Source organism: Cricetulus griseus, assembly GCF_003668045.3.
Source record: "Cricetulus griseus strain 17A/GY chromosome 1 unlocalized genomic scaffold, alternate assembly CriGri-PICRH-1.0 chr1_1, whole genome shotgun sequence".
Taxonomy (NCBI): Eukaryota; Metazoa; Chordata; class Mammalia; order Rodentia; family Cricetidae; genus Cricetulus; species Cricetulus griseus.
Window position 1 is genome coordinate 174,628,399 of NW_023276807.1, and position 27,641 is coordinate 174,656,039.

General features: G+C 41.7%; 1 long non-coding RNA gene across 1 annotated transcript; it reads right to left on the reverse strand.

Annotated features, from left to right (window-relative positions):
- Window positions 1-5,408: 5,408 nt before the first annotated feature.
- On the reverse strand, window positions 5,409-27,641 carry LOC113832566. Its single transcript, XR_003479858.2, has 3 exons — window positions 27,516-27,641; window positions 6,000-6,071; window positions 5,409-5,539 (listed from the first exon to the last, which is right to left on the reverse strand). It is a non-coding gene; the product is annotated as an uncharacterized LOC113832566 (long non-coding RNA).

The following is a 27,641-nucleotide window of genomic DNA, read 5'->3' on the forward strand; positions in this document are numbered from 1 at the left end:
AATCCTGAGAAAAAGACAATGTGTAGAGGGGTCTTGAGATTGTTTTTGAGAGCCGAGAGCAAAGAAAGAGATTTTCAAGTGGAAAGTAAAAAAACTTAGAAATAAAATACTTTAGGGATTTCTTGACTGTGCAGTAGCAGAAGCTGGTATAATCTACCAACTTGGTAACATCTACCAATGTTTCTGAGCAGGTTCCATGCTAAATCTGGTGTGCAATCTTCCTACGTGTTAACCATTCTGTATGCTTCTATGCAGTTGGTAGATTTTGTGAGACAATTTCTTAGTAAGAGCAGCTGTTTGTATGTTCAATGAAGTAGTCAGAGTTTGGTGTGTGAGAGAGAAGTCTTCTAGATGACTGACAGGAAGTCACCTATCCAGTCATCATGAGCCACAAGCTAAACTGCTCAGAAGTCACACTTGGATTCTTGTATATTCCTGTCTTTGAACATGACTATGCTTCTGAAGTGTCTAAACTATGAAAGTATTGGCTGAGTCTGGTTCCCTGCTCTGAAATTAAAACATGTTTGGGAATTACATAAATCCTTTTGTTTTAACCACCCATTACCTTTCTTATTTTTTCTCTTATTAAACTTTAGATCTCATATAGCAAAGACTGACCTTGAACATTAGATAATAGAAGATAGTCCTGAACTTTTGATCCTCCTGTTCCATCTCCCAAACATGCCAAAACTAGGGAGTGTTTTCTATTAATTGTTCATCTGTTCATTAAACAAACGATACTTAGTACTTCTGTGCACCAAACACATCATAAGAGAAGATACTGGCTCAGCCATTACCACTTTACAGTGTAACTGGAAGAGGTATTCACAAATGAAATGCCATCATAGGGGCATGAAGTAAAGAGAATAGAAAGATAATAGACTGTACAAAGGCATTTGTTTAACTAAGATATCAGGGGGAAAAAACAGTGTTTTAGGGAAGATTCTCATACAAGATTGGGAAATTTCATCTTCAGGCAAACAGAACATTGTTCCTGGAATGACAGAGAAGAGAATTCATTCTAACAGCCCATGGGCCAGCATGGCCAGAACACTAGCATGCAGAGGTAAGTGGAGAAGAGGTAGGAGTTGGTTCATGCCTAATGAAGATCTGGGTGGGACCGGGGCTGTTCTTACACAGTCAAAGCCTTGAAGGATTTCTATGTTCTAAGCTTTGTTTCACTAGTAGGGAGGCAGTTTTACTGAATCAATCAATTTACAGAGAATTCTGAGACTTAGGAAAGGCAAGCAAGCAGGCAAAAACCACACTTCAGGAGTCACAAACCAGAACCTTACACACCCAGCTGCACTTCACTTTTGCTGATATTCTTGCTTACATCATAGAAGGAAGCTGAATGTTACATTATCACTAATGCCTCCTCTGCTTCTTAGGTTAGGCCTGGTATGGCAAATCCCATAGGCCTGAGATGTAAGCAGCCTTGATTCAAAGGCCTACAGGCCCCCCTAGAGAATCTTGAGCAAGACATTTAATTTTCCCAGACCACTAAGGCTCATATTTTTTTTTAATTAAGAAAGGGATAATGATGCCTCGCTCTGGGGAGAAATATGAGGACCCACCATTAAGGGGTCTGTAATATAATGGCAGTCATGATGATTCCCAGAGACCCCAAGATGGAATGTAGATGTAATGTTTACTCATGAACATTATCATTCAGTGGTAGGAAGTCCTGGGGCAGTATCAGGATCACTGACATTGAGCTGCCTGGGGATTAACTTACTCATTAGCAAGAACCCCTGCACATGTCCCAATCCTTACTCAACCTTGGAAGTCACACAGCCAGCAGGCCTCTCCTACATCCTGTGATAACAGGAGTGGAATCCCCTCCAATCCACCCAAAGGAGTGTCCATCTTAGCCTCTAGGATAGTGTTGGCCTCCTAACTCTTCCCATGTTCTTCATTTCCCTACGTGCCTTGCTTCTTGTTCTCTGTCTCCCTACTTTTGAATTGGAAAGCCTGCTTGTCTTGTCATTGGGAAAAGCAAACTGCAGGACTGCCCTATTTTAGAAATTAGCAGCAATATGGAAAAACAGCAGCAAGAGGACGGAGCAGTTAACGGCCCCTTGGTTACAGCTCTGAGGTGGTGCTTGGTCTATGGAATGGTATGTTCAGTTCTAACTGTGTGAAGTTAGTATAGTGTGAAGGTGACAAGTTGGCATCTCCGTCTACATAATGAACCCCTCTGAAGCTGTTTTGTTTATCAAATAGTATATTCACACTTTCCTGGGTCTTATAAGGAGCTGGTTAGGCCATGTAGAAGACAGCCTGGGGCAGGTGCCTTAAGGTCACTTGTACCTTTCACATTAGGTGAGAACAGTGGGCCTGCATTCTGTGACACTCATACTTACCCCAGAAAAAGCTCAAGGCCCCATTGTCAGTGCATTTGCCTGCTCAACAGGGGGCAGGCTGTTTAATTAATGAAGAGCTTCCTTTCCAGCCTGCTGGAAACAGGCAGGCAGTCACTTTGGCCCACCTCTGATCAACCAGCCCTTGGAAGCATAAGTTATGATTATCACTGTCCCCGCAGAGAGAGGAAAATAACTTAGCTTCTCTATAATAAATTCATATTATGCTAAAAATATTTAAGGGAAATAGAAAATTGCTATTTTGGTAGGTCAGTATTTGATTGGTACTTAGATAATTGTCAATGAAGTCTGGTGGTAACCATAGTATGAGTCAGTTAATATTTGTATTTTAATTGTTATTTTACTATTCCTCTTTTCATTTTGGTCAGGGCAGCCACTCCAGCTGATTTCTGTCTTGCCATTAAGCCCTCTCTAGCAGCAGCATTTCTGGTTGTCACATGACACTAGTGGGCCTCAGGCATTTCAGATTTAAGAAACCATGAGGTAAGGAATGTCTCAGTGTGAACCTTCCTGTGCCTCAGAAAATGGAGGCAACTTTGTGGCAGGGAAGGTCAGCACAGAGGTTCCTCATTTTGTATTCTTGCTGAGGACATTCCAGGTTTGACTAGAATCTGATCTTCTTGATGGAAAATCCTGTGGAAAATGACTCAACTCTATGCTAGGAACCCAAGGTCAGGATGTTCTAGCTAACTCATCTTAGCCTTCATTAAAACTGTCCATTTGTGTGGAACTCCTCCAGCTAACTGCTAATTTTAGCTTCTGGGAAAACAACTTGCTTCAAACTGCCCACTTCTGCAAAGCTCCCAGCCTGCAACTGCACAGCAAGATGGCAGATTGTGGTTTAAATTTAAAAACCCCATGTTCTGTATACTCTGCCACACCTAGGTCTCTGAATACCTGGATGTGGTCTCACCCAGCTAGAATAAAGACTTTTGATTGGCTATAATTTGTAAATGAGTTATCATCTCTGATGAACTAACCATGAACAACCTGATGTAGCCTTCCCTATGTTTCCCAGGGACTACTGTGCACAAGACATTCCCATATAACCTGATGTGTAGATTGAACCCCAAAGTGCCAATCCAGCTTCCTGGTATCTGCACTCTATTGTCATCACTGTCACTTTGATGAAACTCCATTACTGAAAAGCCTTGTTCTGAGAAACTGGGGCAATGATACATTCAGTGATTCCCTCTTTGCTTAGTTGGGCTGTCTTACATGGGAATGTTTGAAAAACTGCCCATGGTTCAGCAAGAGTCTATTATCAGTCTGCTCTCTCAGTCCCCCCTAAATATTGAAAGAGAGAACTAATATATCCCCTGTATCATTTAAAGCCCCAGCATGGAGGCAGGGGAACAAGACAAGCTATCACACCATAGATGGGCACTTGGTGCCACACAGGCTCATGGAGAACAGAGTTCGGAATGACCAGTTTCAGCCAGAAAGCCATTCTGCTGCCATGTGGCTCAGCATTATGAAACGGGATGAAAAAAGATCCATTGACTATCAACTACATTGCAATGTCTGTTTCTGTGTGATGGCTTCCTATTCAAGAATAAGATCACCAATTGCTTTCCTTACTGAATATAATCAAGAGGGTTAAAACTGATATCTAATGGGTTAGTTGTGATTATTACAGAATCCCTCTGTTAAAAGAACCAAGAAAACATGGACATTTGTGAAGACTCTACCTCTGTTTGCTTACTCACTCATTCATTCAGCAAATATTTACTAAGAATCCCCAAGAGTCAGATACTTGTGGCAGGTTCTAGGGCTATAAATACAAACAAAGCCAACATCGAGATATGCATTCACTTGAACCATGCTAGGCCATTTAAACTATCAAGAGACCCATTGATTACATAGGAGAAGAACTTCTAGTCACGTGTAACTTTCACATAATCAGCAAAGAATTAATGGATCTGGATGCTCTCTGAGGTAGAAGTAGAATGATGCAGACACAGGAAGTGCTGTGTTTCAGTGCTTGCCTCAGACCTGCCATGAAACTGATCTATTCCTCTCTCCTTGGAGTTTCCACTTCCTCCCCTTGATGAGGCCTCTTCCTGGTCTAATGCTTACATATGAAGCCTAGTTCTGGGGATCTGTAATTCAGCTGCCAATTAGCAGTTTGTAAAGTCCCCTTTATTATTTTGTATGATCAAGATAAGGCCGCTCACTCTACATTATGTGGTGTTCTTATTCTCTTTTATATATGACTTTGAATGAAATACAGAAATAAAAAAGCTAAGGACATGATTACTGCTAGGTATGGTGGAGGAGAAAGTTTATTATAAATAAAAGAGGGAGAAGAACCAGAGGCAGTGACCTCTGGGAGAGTCCAGAGTGAACATGACCAGATTGAGGAGAGGGTGGGGGATGAAAGGGGAGAATAGCTGCCAACCAAGAGGGGCATCCTAGGCCAACAGACTGATCAAGAGTGTAGCCAAAACCTCAGAGAAGGGCACCCAGACCCTGTACTGGAGAAGTTCAGGGTAGTGGGTGGGGTATGCCATCCAGGAGGGCCATGTAAAAGGTTGGGACTGAGGGATGCTGGGAGAACTGACTGCTAGGTTTATCCAGGTTTTGAGATCTAACAACTTTAAAGTACACATAACAACTGAGATGCTTCATTGAAACATCTTGACTTCTCTTGATGAATTACAAGGGTAATTCTCAGGGTAGCAGCAGGTTAGGGACCTCAGTGGGGCTATCTTCTCAGGAGGTCATCTGAGTTATCTGCTGTCATCTGCTTCTTCCTTTTTAGCCTGAAGAGCCATCTCTTAGGACACTACCATTATTCCCAGAGCTCCACACAGTTTCATGTTACCTGTGTTGCTGGAATTTCTTTTCCCACCATGTCCCACCACCCTTCAGCCCAAAATAAACACACGGATACTATATTAAGTATAAAATTGTTAGCCGATGACAAGGGCTTCTTATTGGCTATCTCTGTCTTAATAATTAACCAATTTCTGTGAATCTATGTATTTCCACATGGTTTTGGCTTACCAGAGAATGCCCAGACCTGTTACTCCTTTGGTACATGGCATTCCTGGAGGTGCCTCTCTCTGCTTAACTCTCCCAGAATTCTCATCATCTCCCAGTTCCACCTATCTTCCTTCCTCTATCAGCCAAACAGTGCCTTATTCGTCAACCTATAAGAGAAACATATATACAGAAGGACATCCCCCATCATACCTGTCATGCTCCAGTCTGTGTTTCCCATCTCCAGAAGGATTCTAGATCCACAAACAATGTCTTTCAGGGGCTCCTTGAGTGGATTAGGAATTAAAGCACTGTTCTCACCTGTTGTACACCATACCCATCTAGTGAACGTTGGAAACATACCAATTCCCCAGACACCACCCTTGGCTGATTGAAAGCTGGAAGAGGGAATCAATATTGTTTAAAGTCTCTCTAGGTGATGCTAACCCAGCAGCTACAAGCACCCTGGAGCTCTCATGAATCAAGGTGCCCAAATGATCTTTTGTTGTTTGAGCTCCAGGAGAATTCTCTCTTTCCATGGGACTTAGATCAGAGCACTCCAAGCTTGCTTTAAGGACTGCCTCCAAGGTAACACATACAACATGCTAAAAAAAAAGGCTCTTTGCTTACCTTAACGCTCTGTATGCTTCACCTCGAACTTCTCATTGGGTTTGTACATAGCTGGTGTCTTAGTTAGGGTTGCTGTGAAGAGACACCAAGAGTCATGGTCTTATAGGGAAAACATTTAATTGGGCCGGCTTATAGTTTCAGAAGTTCAGTCCATTACCATCATGACAGGGAACATGGTGGCATGCAAGTAGACGTGGTGCTGGGGTAGTAGCTGAAAGTCCTATGTCTTACAGATAACAGGAAGTCAACTGAGACACTGGGCTTTATCCTGGGCATAGGAAATCTCAAAGCCCACCCCCATAGTGACACACTTCCTCTAACAAGGCCATATGTAGTCCAACACCTCCTAATAGTTGCTGCTTCCTATGAGAATATGGGGGACAATTACATTCAAACTACCACAGGTGCTAAATCTTCATACCAGTCCAGCTTGTTCCTGTCCTGGCACTGGACTTACTCAAGAGGAAATCAGGCCTTATATCTGGCCTCTAATGTGAACTAAACCATTGGCTTTTCTTATTCTGCAAAAGGGGGCTGCTTCTGGGAGAAATTTTTTTCTGTATCATTGCCTGTGTTCCCTGTTGATCTATAAGTAGCATCTGCTCCAAGGAGAAACACTGCTAATATTTCATTTTCCATCTTGTTGGTATGACTTCAAGCTCTGTCAAGACACCTCCCAGGCCAACAACATATCCACATCTTCACACCAGGCCTCACACCCTGTTCAACTTCCCTGCTGGATTTGCAGGGAAGATTCCCTGTGCTGTCTGCTTTGCCTTCTGGGGACCAGTGCAGTGGGAGCATGTGCTGCTGCCCTGAGGCAGCTTTCCAGGTATGAATGCTGTCACAGGAGAGCTAGGAGGCAGCATTCAGCACCCGGATTATCTACCCATTCCATTTAAATGAAGTTCCCAACAGTATAGGAATTAACTGGGTCTTGTTTCTCACGGTGGCACATGACTGTGATCCCAGCATTTGGGATGCTATGGCAGGAGGCTTTCAAGTTCAAAACCAGAGTTGTCTACTTAGCAAGACTGTACTCAAAAGTGTGGGGGGAAATAACGACAAGGAGGAGAAAGAGGAAGCAGGAGCCACACCTCACCATCCCTGTTGCCTCTAAGCCAAAACCCAAACTCGAAAATCCATTGAGCCTTTAATATATTTCATTGACTCTAGGATATATATTAAATTTATAAACACAAGATACCAGCACATGGAGGTTAGGTGAGATTGAAATCACGGAAGACAAGAGTAGGGCACCTATTGACACCTCAGGCCCCATTCTAGTTTTCCTGTTCAATGTAGTCAATTATTATGTTGACATTTTGACCTCTGGCTCCTACAACTGTTTCTCTTGCAGTGTTGATCTGTGGCAGGAAAAGCACATGATTGCTAGTCCACTTAAACCATGACACTGGGATTCTGAACTGTACTTTGCTCCTGCACTCTCATGCTCATGTACACATATGCCCTCACCAATTCCCCCAAGAGGCTCCTTCCCTTCAGCCTGCCATCCTAGATTCAGAAAAGGTCTTAGGGGTGGAGGGGAGCTTCCAGCTGACCTCAACTGACACAACCAAGAAGACATGTCTCAGGGTGTTCTGCTTGTCTGCTGCCAGCAAAGAGTAGGTAAGCTTCGGGAGCTGCTGGACACTGTGGGGAAGTCCAATGCTGTAGGATGAGTGCATATCTGACCACACGGCCACCCCACTTTGCTTCTTCTACCTGCTCCTGCAGAGCAGTGGACTGCAAGGATGAGTCCTCCTGAAACTGAATGGGTAGTGGTTATGGAAGCCAATGGTTGAGCAACAGGAAGTGAAGAAGGGAAGCAGACAGAGCAAAAAAGGAAAGTAAAGCCATTCTCTGCTTGTCTGAGACCATGCTGGTGAGTGTAGGCTATGCCTACAGTGTGCAGGCAGGGTGGCAGTGAAGAAGCGGGTCACACAGGGGTCTTCCCTCCAGAAAATAGCCTCTCTTTGGAGCACTGTTTCCCAGTGTGGAGGGTAATGAACACTACTGTTGATCCAATTTGCTTTTTCTCCAGTGTAGACCCCAGCCTGTGTTGTCAGCCTGTGGATTTATTGATACTGCAGGGAGTTTGGAGAAATACAGACAATGTTACGGCTTTCCGGTTCTTTGTTTGAAAAGAAATGTTTGAATTGTCCTATTTGACAAACAGAAAAAGAAAAGAACAGAAAGTAGAATTGACAGTCAGAATGCCTATTTCTTATACTGAAAGCAGGGAAATTGGAAGATAAAAGCGAAAATAAAATGTTCTTCTATAGGTTTTTTTTTTCAACTAATGACATAAAACTGAAATGATTTTTGTGAGAAAAATATTACATGTTAAACTAAAATACACACTACTAATATTGGATCACTCTTGATTATTAAGGTGGTAGCATTGCCCTGCAAATATCAGAGCAACTGGCCAAAGAAATGGCAGATTGTGGTGTGTGTGTGTGTGTGTGTGTGTGTGTGTGTGTGTGTGTGTGTGTGTGTCCCTAACACTAATATATAGAACAGTTTGGGTCAGGTCCCATTACTGAACACACCTAATATTGTTTTCTAAATTTTCAACAACTATTCAAATAGAAGCCAGAGAAGAAAAATTGCCTCTCACCGGAAAGCCTTAAAACACACAAAAAGGCACCATATTGCCACTTTAGGGACACATTTGTTCCCTGCTGTTGCTATTTTATATGTCATTTCAGTCCTGCAGTTAGCTATAAAGCAAATCTTTTCTTTTTCCAGAGAGGAATAAGAGCTGCCTGAAGGGAAACAAGAATGGGAAGCATCCTTAAGATGACTGATTTACAATTGGCAAGGAGATCCAATATGAAAATTGTAGCTCTCCATTTTAAAGGTAGGAGCCTTGGTTCTTACTCTAAAAACATCCCCTGAGGGCCCCCTATTGGCCAAGCAGAGAGGCTGTCATGAAGGGGCTGCCTGACTTTCAGAAACTATTGGGAGCAGTGCATGGGAGTGTGTGTGATGACAGCAGAGAGGGGGAGATCAGGAGGGCTAGGTAAGAGTTAAAATGAAAATCAGATTGCTTAGCCATGTGGGCCACAACTCACTGTGCACCAGAGCTGGTCTAGCCCAATGTAACTTTGGAATTCAGCTATGTGGAGCTGTGATCCCTATTCTGACAATAACATATAGGATCCCCCTAGCAATTTCCCTGTGTTTGACACTATCTTATTATATGCAGTAAGCAAAATAATACCCACTGAAAAGGAATAGTGTGGAAACTATTTACATAGTCAAAGGATATAGGAGAGCATCAGATCATCAGTGGGAGGCTGGAGATAAGTCAGAGACTGCCTGCCAACAATGCATATGTAGCTCATGTGTAGTTCTCAAGAGATTCTCCTGTCTCTTCAGGAAACAGCCCCCTGGGTTTTAGCTAAGTGGGAAAGACTCCTATTTATCTCTCAAAGAAGAAGGGAAAACTTTACCCAGCTAGGTGTGTTGACAGGCCTTAAAGATGGTTCCATTGATCTTCCCCTGGAGTGTTGCCCTCCTCATGTATCCTCCCCACAAAGTGTGTCATAGCTTGCCTGTTCACTCAGAGCATGCAAGTGTTCAGGTTCCAAGGCATTGTGGTTCCTTTCATCCAACTTCTTTGAATTGTTTCCTCAGAGTGGGTGTCAGCTTCCATTCGTAAAGAGGTTGAAGAAACCCCAGTAAAAAAGCCCAAATACAAAAGGATCAACTTGTTAGCACTTAACTGAGTCACACAGAGATGAAACTTAGAGACAACAAAGCCTTCACTGATATTCAGATACACAAGCTAACTTGCAGGCATTGGCATGAGACAAGTCTAGCACCATTCTATTAAGGAGTCTGCCTTCAAGGAGTGTGCCTTTGGAGTATTGTTAATCCTTTCTGAAAGGTCTACTGATGAAACCTTTCATCCTGTAATTCAGCGAACATTCACCAAGCAGGCATCTGACAGATCCGAGATTGTGCAGTAAGTTCTAGAGATTATAGCCCAGTTAAGGATAGTCCCATAAGATGTCCATCTAGTCCCAGTGGAGTCAAGAAATTTACATAGTAAAAATAAGGATGGGACATACACAGGGTATTACAAAGTCCCAGGATAAGGAAGTAACAAACAGGATGCTGAAGGGTAGAAAATGGCTAGGGTAGGAAGGGGCATTTGATCGTCTTCACCAGTCATGCCAAAGCATCATAGTGAAGCCAAAAGAAGGCAGGAGGGGCTGCATCATGCAGAAGAATGAACTGTGCATTCGAAGATAGAGTCACAGGCTGAAAACTAAAGCCTGTTGCGGGGGGTACCAGTGGTGTCTTTAAAGAAAGGAACTTATACCTTAGGCAAATGGTCCTTCCTAAAATAATGACCTTTATCTTGAGAAATCAAAGATTTCAACAACATGAACTATAGGATAAACAAATGATGCCCTTTCATTTCAGTATCAGACAGCCTTCAGGTTCTTTGCCTGGGCCTCTGCTTTCATAGGGCTGCATGCTTATCATCCCTTCTACAGCTAGTGAAGGGGTCATCCACACCTCAGAGAAGGTGCTCCACGAATTATGAATCTCATTGAGTTCATCTCTGCCATGGTGATGTGTCACCTCCTCCTCAAAACATTTCCTGCTCTTCTATACAGAGGTGGGTTCTTAGAATCCATGGCAGTAATCACAAGATACCACATCTGGAGCTATCACACAACCCATTACACTGGAGCATCACATATTAGTTCATTTGTCATGTGTCTCAGTGTCTCAGTCTTGAATGGCTTGCCTATTTGTCCTCAAATTGGCACAGTTGTAGAAGACTCATAGAAATGGCAATGTTCCTTTGCATTTTCTTTCTTTTCAGAGATGAGGTCTCTAGTATAAGCTCAACTTCACAAGGTAGCTGAGGATAACTTTGGATACTGATCATCCTGCCTCCACCTCTCACCTACTGTGATGATAAAACATCCCCCATGTTTCAACCAGTGTTTACACACAGTGCTTGACAAATGTAAAGAATGCCTTTGACACAAACCTAAAGGTACTCCCTTTGCATTTCTTTGAGAAATCTGGATCCCTCCCCAGGAGAAACCTGTCCATATGAATGGCAGCAAAGGGGTTTTAATAAGGTCCTAAACAGAAATCTTTCTTCACATTGCTGATTGGCAGGTAGGGCCAAGAAAATGAACCAGAAGGTATTCCTGATACCTTAAGAAGGATCCAGAGCAGACAAGGCTGGAAGCTTCTCTGGCAGGGGCCTGGAAAAAGCCCCCAAAGCCTTGGTGAAGATCTGGGCATTATATCCAATGACTCAAGGCCTTGTAACCAGCATTGGTTAAAAGAAACAAGAAATGGAGAACCGAGAGGGGCTTCATCTACCACCCACCCCCAAGGGAGCCCACCTTTCTATACTGTCACTGGAAGGCCTCAGCCAGATAGGAGGTGGTGATTTGAGAATAAAGGGTTTCTAGAACACACACCTCTGCTTAGAGGATGGACAGTGGAACGTTGATGCTGTTTTTTTCCCATAGTCTCCCTTGGAAAATGTGTGTCACTGCTCCAAGAATTTCAAAAGAACAATGACCTGGAAGAAAGTCTAACATAGAGATATTTACTTACTTGAATGAATCATGTGGCTCTATCTAAATACAGCTCTGAAGTTAGAAGAGAAATGTTTTGATTCAGAATTATAGTCACAAACCACAGATTACAGAAGACAGCACCTGAATTGATGGCTCTAAATTCAGTCTCACCATTTGTAAGGAGAGGACGAGAAGAACTCAACTATAAATGTGTATGTTGTACGGGGGTAAAGAGAAGGGTTCCAGGTCAAAGTTTGCCTTCACTAGTATTCCGTGAATCTTTAAAGCATAATTCAAACAAATGGGTAAGATTTCTAGTCAATCAGCTGTTTGAAATTGTGTGTATGTGTTTGTGTGTGCACATGTGTATGTGTAAGAGAGAGAATATGTGTGGATATATGTATATATGTACATGCATGTATGATGTATGCACATGTGTGGGAATGTTGTGCATGTATGTGTATTTGTGTGTACATCTGTGTGATGTGTATATGTGTGTGTATGTCTGGATTTTCCCTGGCTGACCTGAACACAATCTAAGTTTCACTCCTGCAACTATTCAACGGCACTTATGGAACACCGCCATGCAAAGAGGCATGTTTCCGAGACAGGAAATTTATAAAGCTTGGTGTTTGCCTGCAAGGACCTTGGTGCTACAGTCTAGGCTTTGGTCTTGACTTAGCATCCAAACATATCTTTCTTTGTTGGTTACAATGCCTTTACCACACCTCAATGGAAAAATTAAAGGTGAGTTCATTTATAAAGAAAATGTAATGCCATTTAAATCATCACTTCCATGGGATCCTGAAGAATTCATGCAATTTGAACACAATCAGTTTGAATTTTAAAGATGCAACACTTTAGAAAGTTAATAGATGTGGCAAAAGTACTGATCTGAAAGAACTGAGAAGCAGCTAGGCCACTCCATTGACCAATCAAGTGATTACACTTGCTGCTCCCCTTTTCAGTGCCACCCTCAGCTTGTTCTGTTACAAATCTCTTGTAAACTCAGTGTTCAAGGTACTCGAGATTACACAGACTGTGACAGTTTCTTATCCCAACAACTTATTTTAGCCATGGGAAGCTAAGATGCAGAAACACAAGGTGGCTTGCCTCCACATGTCAACTCCAGAGACTCATATAACTGTAACTACAGCTGAGGTCCTTTTGAAGACTTCTCCAGAAATTACTAAAATGATTAGGATGGTTGGTCACACCCCCAGCATGCATGAGTGAGGTCCTTAGGGATATTAAGTTCATGGCTCTCACAAGGAAGTGCTAGCCATTATGAAATAAAAGCCCAAATAGACCCATTCATTAAGCGTTATGCTGGTACAAGTATCAGAGTCTAAGAAGGTAGCAGGATGCTCTGGTTTGGCGTGTGCTCTAAAGCACTCTGTTCCCATGCACTAAGAAAGAGAAGAAAGGTTGTCCTAGAGGGCCTGGGTGATTCCTTTATCAGAAAATGATTTTGAATAGCCCAAAGGAGAAAATAAAATCATGTGATCACCTCCATTTTTCTACTTGCTTCATGACCACTAAATTCCCTACTCCTTTGTTGTTTGGGGGTTGTTTATCAGAGAGCAAGACCATTGTTTGAAAGGGAATATTGCTTTCTGGCTACAGTGAGATGAGCAGCTTGCTCTATACCATGAACTACTGCTTGCCAAAGGCATCTGAGCCAGCCCTAAACCGAAATCTAAGAAATGGAAAGAAAGGAAACTTACCCTCTTTTAAAGTTGATTTGTTTCTGATATTTATCACAGAGATGGAAATGTGTCCAGTGCAGCAGAGTCGCTCAACCTCGGCACCGCCAGTGCTCTGAGCTACTCTTGGAGGTTGAGATGTCATGTGCACTGCAGGATGTTTCTCAGCACCTGTAACTACATCCATCCCTGCCAGTAGTATCAACCAAACACTCCTCCAGATAATGTACTACACCTTCCAAAAAAACCCCCCAAAAAACAAACAAACAAAAAAAAATGTTGTTCTGAAATGAAAGCTAATTCTTATTCAGATGAGAAAGGAGTGTGTTGCAACTGGATGATGCACAGCCAGCCATCAGCAATGCCAACAAAAGCAGCATGATTTTTTACCTTAGAGAGAGAATTGTCCACCTGGACCATGGAGATGAGACTGCACTCCTCCCATGAGATGATATGGGGGGCATGTGCAGAAGGACCCGCTGACATTGTAAGTCTTGCTGCTTCTCATTGGCTGACTTATGAACACAACCCACTAATTTTTAATGGAAATGATCTAAAATTTCCCCTAAAGCAGGTGTCCTTACTAGATAGGATAGAAAGGAAAGAAAACACTTAGCTAGGTAGTACCATGGCTTAGTTTTCAGACTCATGTGAGCATTTTAAACTTAAGGGCTGATCATTAGTTAGCTTACTGTAGTGGTTATTTTTAATGGGTCCTCTTAAGTGAATGATCTTATGGGGCCTAGTTTAAATACTATAGTAGAAGAATCTGTAAAAGAATTTGTTAGGTATGACCTTTTAAACCAGAAGGCTGAGTAAATTACTCTCCATTATGTGGACAGACTTTGTCTGTTCATTTGATGATCTGAAGAAAATGATTGAGGTGCTCTGAAGAGGAAGATATTCTGTCTGTAAATAAACTGCCTTCCAACTTAATACTTCAAAATCAGTTCGTGATGATGCTCTATCCTGTTGAAGCATACAACAGAGTTCTGTCAGCACTTAGACCAGTTCCCTGAAATCTGTAGATAGATGGATAGATAGATAGATAGATAGATAGATAGATAGATAGATAGATAGATATAAATGACATAAAGATAATAAGTAGATAAAGATACATAGGTGGCAGGTAAATAGGTAACAGAGGGATACTAGAAAAATAGATGGTAGATAGATTCTTTTTGTCTAAATTCTCCCTGCTAAGGCACTATTTAACCACTGTTTCAGGTCATTCTTTAGCCATTTCAATTCTAATATTTTCTATTCTACTTACACAACCAGTATTTTAATGTGAGACTCAACAACCTACAAATCAGAGATCACTAGGGTGCAGGCTATGGAATACTCTTGATCAATATTCACATAAGTCTCAACAGAAGTTTATTGTTCCTCTGAATTAGCATCATAAACTTCAATGTTTATGGTAACTCCAAACAGGGTGAGCAACCAAGTGAAGAATCTCACTCAGAATGCAAATATTTCCTTCATTTGAATATGCTTAAATTCATACTCCATATATTTTATACTGTAACAACTTTTACTTTATTTAAATATTTCTGTAAGTGGTGTTTTAATTTCAATAGCATTATATTACATGACCATACCATAATTTACTAACCTACATATGCAATATTGGGCACTTAGTTTGCTTCGAATTTCCTGTTTCAGAAACCCCTTCCCTGACTATTACTGTACACACATCACTTTTCAAATTTTATTTTCTAGTCATTTTTATGCTGATAATTAGAATTTGTGAGTAGAGGACTTTCCTATCCCTATATTATTCTGGCCATGATAATCTGTGACTACAGTTTGGACCAGGCAATGTAAATACCTCCTGAGGGAAAGAAAGCAGGCTTTTCATTTTCTATATTTATCACACAAAGTATTAGGTGTCCTTGTGGCATTTTCAATCTTCCTTCATTCTTATAGGTATTTTTGAAGCTGAGGTAATTTCCTTTTAGCCATGGAAACCATCTAAATAATCACCGTGTGTGTGTGTGTGTGTGTGTGTGTGTGTGTGTGTGTGTGTGTGTGTGTGTGTGTTGTGTGTGTGTGTGTGTTTGTCCATGTGTAGAAAAGAGATCAACCTTAGGTGTCCTTCCTCAGGGATCATACCTGTTTTGTTTTGTTTTGTTTTGTTTGTTTGTTTTGTTGTTGTTGTTGCTGTTTAAGACAGGCCATCTGCTGATCTGGAACTTAGCAAGTAGGCTAACCTTACTGGCAAAAAGCCCTAGAGATATACCTGTCTTTTTTTAAATGTTAAACATGGGTTGTGGGGATTTAACTCAGGTCCTCACATTTTCAAGGAAAGTGTTGTATGGACTAAACCATCTTCCCTTACTTCATGTTACAGTTCTTGTGGTCTGGCTCTTGTGGGAACATTGAGCCAGATGAACCACTTGCCTATTTCCTAGGTATTTTATGCAACACAAACTCTAAGAATGATAAATGACAGACCTCTATAGATCACCTGACATTACACAATTTTGTCCCTTAGGGTATAGTCCATCCACAAACATTCATGGTAAAGCCTCTAGGGCAACTCATAAGAACCCAAACCAAAGCCTTGACTTTAGGGATGATATAGAAGTCAGCTCTGGGCTCCTCTCACACTTCTGTGACCTTCTGACTTGAGTTCACTCTCCAGCTTCACAGAATCTTTTTGTTGAGAGTTTTACCTTCCACACAACCTCAGTCAAAAACTGTCACGATTTCTTCTCCAGGACTCAGCTACCCCTCATCTCTGTTGAACTGTTCTTAGGGAGGACCTGGCCACTCTTTGCCCCCTGGGTTCTGGGAACTTTCCATTTTTCAAGCTTTCACCAACAAATAGAAACCTGATCTGAATTGCCACACTAAGGGAGTGAGGCAGGGTTGTGCCATTGACCCCTGAGGCTGTAGTCAGACTCCTTGAGTGTGAGTAAAGGCTTATGTTTCCTTAACACTTATGACCTCTCCTTATAGTCAAGGCATGAGAGTGAAGGGGCTAGAGAGTCAAGGTAGTAAACTTTCTAAAGACTTCAAGATGCTATGGAGCATATTGCTTAAAGAAATAAGAGTGTTCATTATAGAAATGGGGTACTCTTAAAATGCCTGGAGTCTCCAAGGACAGAGCCATTTGTGCTGTGTAATCCTAATGGAGGTGAAAGATATCTCCAAGCCATGGTCAAGCATTTTGTGTGTCCACTCAACACACTTATTCTAAACCTCTGTTGTCACCGAATGTATCAATTACTACTTTGGGAAAAACAAACCTCTAAAAACTTGGAAAACTGTTTTTCACTCAAATTCTTTGTTAGGATTCATGGCCTTTTATGGACATTTAAAGAGAAATCCCTAAAATGGAAAATCCTTAAAAGAATAATAAGAGAACAGTGTGAAGTTCTGAGTGGGAAAACTCTTAAGAGCAAAGCCAGAAGAGAGCTGGGGGAAGGGTTGTCCTCTGTATTGATACTATTCACATCAGCCCTCCATAAAATGATATGCAAATTTATATGACATTCATGAAATAGTACAACTCAAGTGATAGGAAGTGGTCCTCAATTGCACATGGGTCAAAAGGTAACCCACCAGAAAAGAAATAGTGAAGTCACAGCTCAGATGGTACCAAGAAGTTAGAGAGAGAGTTGAGCATTGGAACTTCCAGGAGGAAACTTCAGGAAGAAAACATCCCAACTGATCCCCATGCTCAATTTTCCCTTTGGAAACCAATGGTCCCACAAATACGGACTTAAAGCAAACTTTAGAAAGAATCCAATGACTAGCATTTTTCATCATTAAATTATTCATGGGAATTCTACTTTACTTTAAGTAAGATGTTTTCAATAAATTATAAAACCATGTGTACCTTACATACAGCAGGTCTCTGAAAATAGAACAGCAAAGTTTCCATTTCGTGAGTTTCTTTGTACAATCATGACTTGTGAAATCAACTTTGGAATATTGTCAACAGAACCTGGAAGAAGCTATGTTTTAACCTCCGTGCTCACACTCACTGTGGCATCAATCAAAACAACTACTCACCAACAGATGAAAGGTCTGAAGAAAATGTGGTACATGCATGCAAATTATATTATACAGCCATGCAAAGAAGACACTGATACAGACCACATAGTAGGTAGACCCTGAGGATATGGCACTGAGCAAAAGCAGTCACTTACAGAAGGCCCGGTTATCTGTGACCCTATTTAGAAGAGATGGCTTCTTCGCAAGTACAGTTTCGGAATGTTTGGTGAAGAAAATGTGTGAGGTCTTTGGGACTGATAGTTCATGATGTTGCACTCCCACCAAAAATTTTAACAGAGTAGAGTCCATGTTCTGAACTGTTTTCCATGGCTTAAGACTCTGATGTATATTCCTTTTCTTGTTTTTTTTTTTTTGTTGTTGTTGTTGTTGTTGTTTTTTTTGTCCTTATGGTTGGGCCCAGGGCCTTATTATTTCACACAACTGTTCCACCACTGAACTTCATTCCCAACCTCTGGAGTCACAGATGTGAACTCCCCAACATGGGTACTAGGAACTGAACTTCAGTCCTCTGGAAGAGTAGCAAGTGTTCTTAACTGCAGATTCGTCTCCCTAGCCCTGAAGTATGTTTTCAGTGCTCACTTACAGCCTCTGTTGTGTCAGTGTGTTTTTATTGTGCTCCCCGCCATTCAGTTAGCTACAGATGAGGAGATGGAGTCAGAGAGAGGTCACATGAGTCACCTCATATCCCACAGTACTCATACTAAGGAGCTGTGTTGAAAACCAGCTACACTGACTCCACATCTATACTGGTCAGCAAGTCCTCATTTGAAGGGACCTTGAAGTCTATAGCTAGGCTCTTCCTGGGTGTGTTCCTACTTTCTGTGATAGATTGGGAAGATATGCAAGCAGCTGACTCAGGTACGTCTTCACAGGTAGGAAATTCTAGCCTGACAGTGGTAGAACAAGGATTCAGAGGTTAATGAAGATTGTTAAAACACAACAGAATTTCCCCACATCAAAGACCAACAACTGACATCTAAATGTCCCCTGAGCTCTCAGCCCAGGCATGTCATCCTACACTCATCCAAGAAGAGAATAAGTTACATAAATTGAGTATGTCTTGCAGCATGGCACAGGACCCAGATCATCCCAAGTGCAGAGGAACATCATCTGATAATAAACTCCTCAAATTATTCCCTGTTAAAATAAATAGGGAAAGCTCATTCCTTCCAGAGATATTTTATTCTAGCTTCTGATTCAGTAAAATTTGCAGAGACACATTTACATTCTCAAGCAAGGGAGAAACGTGTAGCTGTCTCACAGAAAAGGCAAATAAATGCCATGGTAAATGGGTCTAAATATATTTGTAGGTGGCTGTTAATTCCCAGTGTAGCTCAGAATCTGACCGTGATGTGACAAACAGATTAGTACCAGGCCTGGGTTCTTGTCCGGTTTCTGCCAATTCTGATTGCCACAACTTTGAGAGGGGAAATATGACCTCTGTGAGCACCACTCTCACCATCAAAACACTTCTCAGGGAACTGGAGAGATGGCTCAGCAGTTAAGAGCACTGGCTGCTTTTCCTGAGGACCAGGGTTCAATTTCTAGCATCCACATGGCAGCTCACAACTGTCTGTAACTCCAGTTCCAGGAGCTCTGTCACCTTTGTACCAGTAAAAATAAAAAATAAAGTTAGATATATGGTTATAAAACCACTTGTCAGATAACAATCTTGTAGTGATAGGTAGAGTGGAGGGGCTCCTCTTGAGGAACAGACACTTTTTTTATGGATACCAAAACCACAGGATACTGTCCCTATTCATTCCATCAGTATTATAAAGAGGTGCAGTCACCAGTCATTTCTTTATTTCTAATGTTTCTTCACCTCAGCTATTCAACTAAGAGGGCAGATTTTCTAAGCTGGTCCCAGTCTCCTGCCCAAGTGGATCTGAGTGGCTGGTTCATATTGCTGGGGTAGTTCTGAGTCTAAATTGGTAGGATACAGTTTTGTCCTATAAGCACTATCCCTTCAGCCTCCAGATGCTTGTATGAAAACAAATGTCCTCAGCAGAAATGCAATGGAGCTCCTTCCAGGCTGGCCAAGGCAATTCCGCTGAAACTATCAAGAACATTAAACGTAACTACTTGCTCTTAAAATGTTAGTAAGATAATACAGACTGTTCTGAAACATAGGAAATGCTATTGTGGTGGAAATGGAGAGACATAAGACAGAACTGTAATGGTGTATTAACTGTGTGCTAACTGGCTTGACTGGGGGAATGTAGGGCAAGATCTGCCTTCCTTCAGTGTGGAAAGGGAGCACAGGCGACAGCAGACAGAGACAGCACAGGTTGCAGTGAAGAAGACAGCCCAACTGTGGAAGCACATGCAAGCTCTTCAGTCACTGAAAACCACCTGGCCTTGTCGGGACTTGTGTTTGAAATTGATTGTGGGGCTGAAGAAATGGCTCAGAACACTTAGAGTGCTAAGTGTTCCTATAGAGGGGTTGAGTTCAGTACCCACACATCAGGTGGCTCACAACCGCCTCCACTTCCAGTTCTAGGAACCTACTGCCATAGACCTCCAAAGCAATTGTACCTCTGTGGTACACACAGATTCACATATGCACACATAAATAAAAACTAATAACTTTTTAAATTGGTGATTGTGGCCAATGGGTACTAAACTACAATAAGTGCCTGTTTTGTTGTTCTAATACTCATAAAGATATATGACATAAAGTTTGTTTCCAAACAGATTGAAAAAAAGATTTTTATTTTTTTATCACAAAGAAATGAAAAATTTTTGAGAAAAAAGACACCTTAAGTGTAACACAACACAAACAAATATGGAAAATTTTATAGGTTAATAGCTCCAAGAAACAGCTGGGCATGTTGGCACGTGTTTTTAATTCTAGCACTTGGGAGGCAGAAGGAAGGCAAATCTCTGAGTTCATGCCAGGCTGATCTACAGAGCAAGTTTCAGGACAAATGGTACTACACAGAGAAACCCTGTATCAAAAAACAAAACAACAAAAAGCTACAATCAAAGTACTGACAACTGGTCATCAAACACATACACACACACACACACACACACACACACACACACACACACACACACACACACACACACACTCAGTGGAAAGATCCTATGTCATATAATTGCCTCTAGACATTAAAAAATAGTGGTTTGAAAAGGAATTTGTGAGAGTTAACAAAGCAATAGATGAAATAGATGTGTGACCTATGCCAAGTAGAGTTTCCCAGGCATCTTTGAAAAATCACAAAAAGGATTTAATGTATTCTCAAGTGTCTTAGGTAGGATTGGTTTGTGTCTTGGTTTATACATACTTTAGGAATGTTTACTTAACCTACAGCAAAAGACAAAGCTTTTCTAAGTTTGAATCAGTGTTGAAACATGATCCTGGTCAGCCAGACTCTGCTTCCCTCTGCACACTTCCCACAAATTACCTGAGATGATGTCCTCTGCCACACTGTAAGTGTAGAAACTGTTGTCAGCTCTGTTTGATACATGAAAAAAGTCAAACTGAAACTACAGTTTCCACTCACACTGGAAGGACAAGCCCAAGTTTGTTCAGACTCCAATCTCCCCATCCCACAGTCAAGTTCTATGCTGTAGTGTTTTAAGTGAGATTGTCTCCCATAGGCTCACATATTGAAACAGTTGGTTCCTAAAACATGGCACTGTTTGGGGAGATTTAAGAAGTGTAGCCTTTCTGGAAGATGTCACTGGATGTTGGCTTTGAGAGCTTAAAGACGCCTGTCATTTAGTTTGTTCTCTCCCATTCATGCTTGTAGTTCAACATGGGTGCTCTCAGTATCCTGCTCATGCAACCATGCCTGTCACTCCCCTACCATGATAGACTCCTGTACCTCCCTGTAACCGCAGGCCAGAATTAACCCTGCATTCCTTAAGTTGTCTTGGCCATGGTGTTTTATCAGAGCAAATAAATAACCAATGCATACTGTACCAACTTCCAACGAAAATCGGTATGCATAGCCAGGTCTTTCAGCAATGCTAAATACTGATTTTCCTCCTTTCAAATCCTATCCTCTGAGGTAGAATGACAAGATCAAGGTCATATAATTTACATTGCCACCAGTAATGAAGTTATAATATTGTTCTATCCTTCACTCAGGAAATGCTTATCAAGCAGCTACCATATGCAGGCTCTGACGGCAAGGCTCCCTCTTTCTCATCTTGAAGAAGCTGAGTCAGCATGATGCTTGTCTCCTGGTTTGGTCTACACAAAGCATTGTCCCCACCACTTAAATCTGCATCTTAAAAATGAACAGTAAGGGTAAGTGTGAATCCCAGTAAGATCCAGTGCTTGTCAGCATGGGGAGTATAGAGGTCTGGCGGGAAATGTTTAAACTACTCAAAGAAGATGAGTGATATGGAAGAATGTGTAGTGCATTAAAAAATGTTGAAGGTTTGAGTGGGTACGCATGGTCTCCACCATCTAATGTAAGACAAATAGCTAGGATTGGCCTGTTGCCTGCCTGCCTGCCTGCCTGCTAGGAGTGGGTCGGTTACTACTCAGATTGTCACATTCAGATTTTTAAAATGGATTCATATTGTGCCCATGAATAGAAGAAATAAAAATGTTTTGTTTCCCCAAAGGCAGATTCTAAATGTAACAGTGATACTGTGATAATGTTGAAGGCACCATGTTCTCTGGAAAGTAGAACTTTTATTAAAGGGTATCCGTGTCCTAATGTCTCTGCAGAAGGCCTCTTGCCTATGTCAAGCTTCATCTCTTGAGTTGTACATGCATGATTTTGCTTGTAACGGCAATGTGGACTTGGGCTGTGCTAACAGCAGATGATTTGGATAAACATGTTTCCTTCATGTCTCTCCATACACTCATGGGGATATTTGGCAAGATTTGGCCTCAGTCAGATCTTCTCTATCACCTTTGGCCCCTGCTCCTCCATTTTTGATCCTTGTAGAGCATTAGCTGATTCTAAAGCCCTTGCCCACTAGGCTACTTCCCTTTCGATTGTTTCCCTGGATTCTTCCTGCAATCTGCAATCTGGTGGCATAAGAAGTGTGTGTACCTTGACATTCAAATATAATATCCTTTCATGGAAAACAATAACCTCCCCTAAAAATATTTCACAACGTATTGCAACCCAGGTGGTTTCACTATGAAAATCAAAACCCCATCACATAAAAAGCTCTAACTGCACATGTAAACAGCTGCATTCTCTAAGTGGTACCTAATGTCGATTCATGTCTTTAAATTCATTTGATTACTGGCTGTATTGTAGCAAATGAAATGCTGGGAAGTTGAAATGAGAAGTGACTGCACCATTTCCTGGTTTATGAGTTTCATAACATTCACTTAAGGTGCAGTCTTCCACCAGCAGCTTTCCCTGTACCTCTAATCCACAGCAAGCATCCTTTCTTTATCTCCTGTAAACAGGCTGGAATCATGACCTCTGGCCCATCTATTTCCAAAAATAAACATAAAAAATGAAAATGTCATTTGTTTCAAACCTTTAATCAGTTGACATTATGTCTTCTTTATAAGCCTATGGTGGGTTACATAAAGTTCAGCTTCCTAGCTTTGCAATAGGGGTGCTGAGTCACAGAAAGGGGATCTGTGTATATACCGTTACAACTTTCTGTGAAGCCAAATAAATTTTTAAAGTATTTTTCAAGTTTTCTAGCTGTTGTATGTATGGATGCAATGTGTGTGGGCACGTGTACTAGAGCACACTTGTGGAGCTCTGAGGAATCAGTTTTATCCTACCATGGGATCCAGGGATGCAACTGATAGCACCAGGATCGCTAAGTAAGTGCCTGATGACCCATCTCACTATCCCCCTTTTAAAGTTTCCTTGCCCTACAGGGAAAACCTTTGGGTTGAAAGATAGGGTAGCATGTGTTAGCAGAGATCCAAGAGGCAAGTTGTGTAGACATATTGCCCAAGACCGAAATCCCATTGCACTGATATTTTCTAGTATAATTGTTCATATGTACGCCCTATGAATGGAGCAGAGCTTCAGTGCCTCTGAGATCTGCTCTGTATTGACTCCCAGCGCCACATGAATGACTAGTTTAACACCTCTGTTGCCAACAGTACTGAGACTTGAGTGTCAACTATCACTCTGGTAAATCTTACTTATCACAGCTTAACCATCAAGGTAGATGTGAACTAGACTAAATAAAATTTCTATAGGATCAGGTTCTAATGCTGGGAATGATGCTTCATGTGGTCTTTGCAGGTGTGATTAAGCTAAAGCTCTCAAATGAGCAGACCATCTCAATTATTTGGGTGGCCTAAAAATAATTATAATGTCCTATTCAGGCAATAGACTCTGAGTCCAAGAGGTTCCATGCAGGCACTCACACAGGAGATGGCAACATGAAAATACTTGGGCAGAGAGCAGATTTTCCCTGGAGCCTCCAACAAAAGCATAACTCTGTCACTTTCTTGACTTCAGTCCAGGAACAGGGATCCTGGAAGTTTGGCCACCAGAATTTTGAGAAAGTACGTTTCTTGTCTACAGCAGCAAGTGTGGTGATTTTACCACAGCTACTGGAACCAGACACCTCATGATGGGCGGAAGTTACCTATGCTGATGCAGAACAAGAAAACAAAACAAAACAAAACAAAACAAAACAAAACAAAACAAATGAATCTTGGGGTATGTGGAAGCAGCACGGATCCCAAGTTCAGATGCGGCATGCATTCCAGTTCTGAGAACTCTACTGATGTAGCAGTCCCTATTAGTTACTTTTTCATTACTGTGACAGAATGCCTAAAGAAACCTGATAAGGGAGGAAGGTTTATTTTGGCTAAAGCTTTCACTCCATCATTGTGGGACAACATGATGAAGAAACTCAAGTGATGTGGCAAGTGTATGTCATAGACGCTAGTCACAGTAGGAATCATAGAATGTAGCAGGTCTAGGGACCACACATGACCATAATGTCCCACACCTAATGACCAGCCACCAGCTAGGCCTACCTTCTAAAGGATCCACAGCCTCCCAAAATACTGTGACCAGCTAGAGCTCAAGTATTCAAGACATGGGCACAAACTATAACACAAACAACCTAGTGAATGTCTCCATTTCTGCTTCTGTTGAAAACCCTGTGTTCAGTTGGGAGGGGATTTATTCTCTGAAGTTGGTAAATTCTATCTCATAGTGCACCCACATATTTGAAAGCTAAAGCCCATCCCATCATAGTACGTGACTCCAAGCTGGTCCTCCCACTTCTCATTAAGTTGACAGAAGTCCCTAGAATACTACCTCAAACTTTGTTTATGAGCCAGCAGTATGGATGTCACCTGGAATTTCTGAAAAATATAGACTCCTATGTCCTACCCCAGACCCAGAGTCTGCCTGTCACCAAGGTCTCTGGAGACTGTGTTGCAGGCACTGGAGATGCTGAAATAAGAATCAGGAAATCAGCACTGAAATGGTCATAAGCAGCTGAGCCTAAGCCCATCCTGGTTCCAAGACCTTTAATTGCAGTTATACTGCATATCAATGTAGAAAGATTGAGAACCAGAGGCCAGGCAGGGAAACTCCGCAAGGCTCAATCTCAAAAAGGAAACAAAAGGAATTGGAGTGCAGTGGATAGTGCTTGCCTAGCATGTGAAGGTTCAATTTCTAGTATGTAATAAGTAAATAAATACTTGGCCCATGTGTTAAATACATGACTGTCTGAAGTATCATCAGGCAGAATATCTCACTGTTTTACAGACCTCTTAATCTATGTTCACAGCACCTCCTGTCCTGGCTGGCAGAAGATTGCTTTGCCATAACACATTCCTTAATAACATTGCAAAGTGTTTTAAGAAGTAGAGATGGTGTCTTTTGCCCAGGATTTGCTGAAACACAGCTTGTATTTGGTTCCCCCATTTGCCAGCTTCATGTTGCTTTCTGTAAGCTATGTGAGTGTCAGCAGAGGATGAGCTTGTTCAAACCAGCTGGGCTTTCTATTAGCTGTTGTCTGCGGAGATGAGCAGTCTTGCCTTACCCGGGACCCAGCTTGAGAGCACTGTGGGTGTTCTCTGGGCTTGTAATTGCAGGGAGTTTTGGCCACTTCAGTGTTTCCATGGAGCCAGTTGCTCTGTTTATCTGGCTTACCATTACCGATGTTTTGATCTCTCTGAAGGTAAGTCATGTGGGCAAAACTTGTTCAGATTTGTTTTCTTAAACCTGATTCACACGACACAGGAGCATTTTGACCAGATATCCAGAAAATGCCCCGGAACCTTTTCCTTATATTCCTCCAATTCTTCAGCTCAAAACCTTTAGAAATTGGTCTGCTCTGTCCAGATTATATATAGCAAGAGCCATATTCAATCTGTTTGTCCCTTCAGAGCCTGACCATAAAAGGCATTCTGACCATAAAAGGGGTCGGTGTGATGAAACAGCCCACCTAGTTCTTGCTGGTTTTGGAGAAAATGCTCCTCCTCTGTGTCCACTTGAAATAGCCAGGGACCACAGCAGAGAAGAACAGAACAAATGCCTAATTACTGGAAGGAAAACTCTTTGCTAATGACCTTTTAAATAAAAACGAAAAGGACAATGTCACACAAACTGCCTCTAATCCCAGCTCTCTCCTTGATCAGGCCTTGGGGCTGCAAAATATGCCACTGAGACCACCTTCATGAAATCACAAGACCTTGGGGGGTGAATGCAAGAGTGTCACATTTAATTGTCTCCTTGGGCAGGAAAAGCAATCAGAGGAAAAAACAGGAACACATTCAAATGTTACCCAATCTTCAAACCAAATATTTATTTAAAATAACCATATGGCAAAAGAAATGTTGAGTTGATTTGATATTTGCTTTCTGTTCCTCTTGGGTAAAGCAAGAACTAAGTGACTTATGTTTTTTAAATAGGATTAACTGGTTTTAAATGAAAGTATATGCGAAGTTAAAAAAATTTAATGTAGAAGAGGGCATTGCTTTTGCTCTAGAGGAAAGCGTAACTGGCATCTCTGTTGTTTTCTTTTGTGAGTAGATATTTCATAGTTCACATTTCTGAAATTGATTCTAATCTCAGGGTAGCAAAGATTCTGTGATCCATTCCTGTGGCAGACTACCACTGTCAAACTGGGGACACAATTCAGCTTCCAGAAAGCATCTCTCAGAGAAGCCACATTGAAATGAAGGATAATGTCAATAGAATTTGGATATTTATGGGAACTGCCTAAATAGGTGATCTCCATCTGAGATGGGACAGGAAGATCAGCTTGACTGCTGTGAGACTGTATGACAGAGATAACAACCTTCCAGAGGTATATTTTATTGCCATGTGTGTCTGCAATGGAACGAACCTCAGAGATTCATGTTGTGAGCACTTATTCCCCATAGGTGCTAATATTTTGAAGCTTGTGAAGCTATTGGTGGATAGTATAATTAGATAATTTAGGGAGGTGCCCTGAAGGTGATATCTGCCCCTGTCTGGTCTAGCTCTAGGCTTCCTGTGTGGCACCATGTAAACAAGGTCCTGGCTACTCCTGCACCCATGCTTTCCCCACCTGACAAACTGAATTGTATCCCCAAGACAACCCTTACTACCCTTAAGTTGCTTAACTCAGGTTTTTTTTCCTAACAGTGACAAGAAATGTAAAGACACATCAAATAAAAGGCACGGTAGCATTTGTATACCTAACAACGTGCTTGAGGTGGTTGGATGGGATTCTTCAAGTCAACCACCTAGTTCCCCCCCCACACACACACACCTCTCTCTGTCTCTCTCTTTCTCCTCTTGATGTTTTTGTTTTTGTTTTTGCTTTTGTTTTTTTGAGACAGGGTTTCTATGTGTAACAGTCCTGGCTGTCCTGAAACTTGCTTTTGCAGACCAGGCTGGCCTAGAACACACAGAGATCTGCCAGCCTCTGCCTCCTGAGTACAGGGATTAAAGGTGTTCACCACTGCCACTCAGCTGTACTCCGTTTTTGTAACATCTATTTTTTTATTTGTGTATGTGTGCACATATGCAGATATGTGCTATGTCCTATGTATGGACGTCAGAGGACACCTTGTTGGAGTTGGTTCTCTCTATTGATTATGTGGGCTCTGGGAATTAAACTCAGGCCATCAGTCTTAGTGGCATGCACCTTTACCCCCTAAGTCATCTCCTTAGCCCAACCATTCACTGCTGCACAAGGGCCCATAGTTCATGTTTCATGGGTCCCCTTATTAACAAGCACCTTTTCAAGGGCTTTCCCCTAGTATGTCAATCATGTAACAGTGAACATCTTCATGTCCTACATACCTGTCTCCAGAATGATCCTACACAGCCAGCTTTTCCATGACATTGGACATCTTCCATGCCTCTTCTTTCTATCTACCCTTCCAGCTTGGCTCTGCTGAGGACTCTGATTCTTTCAGTCCATGTTTC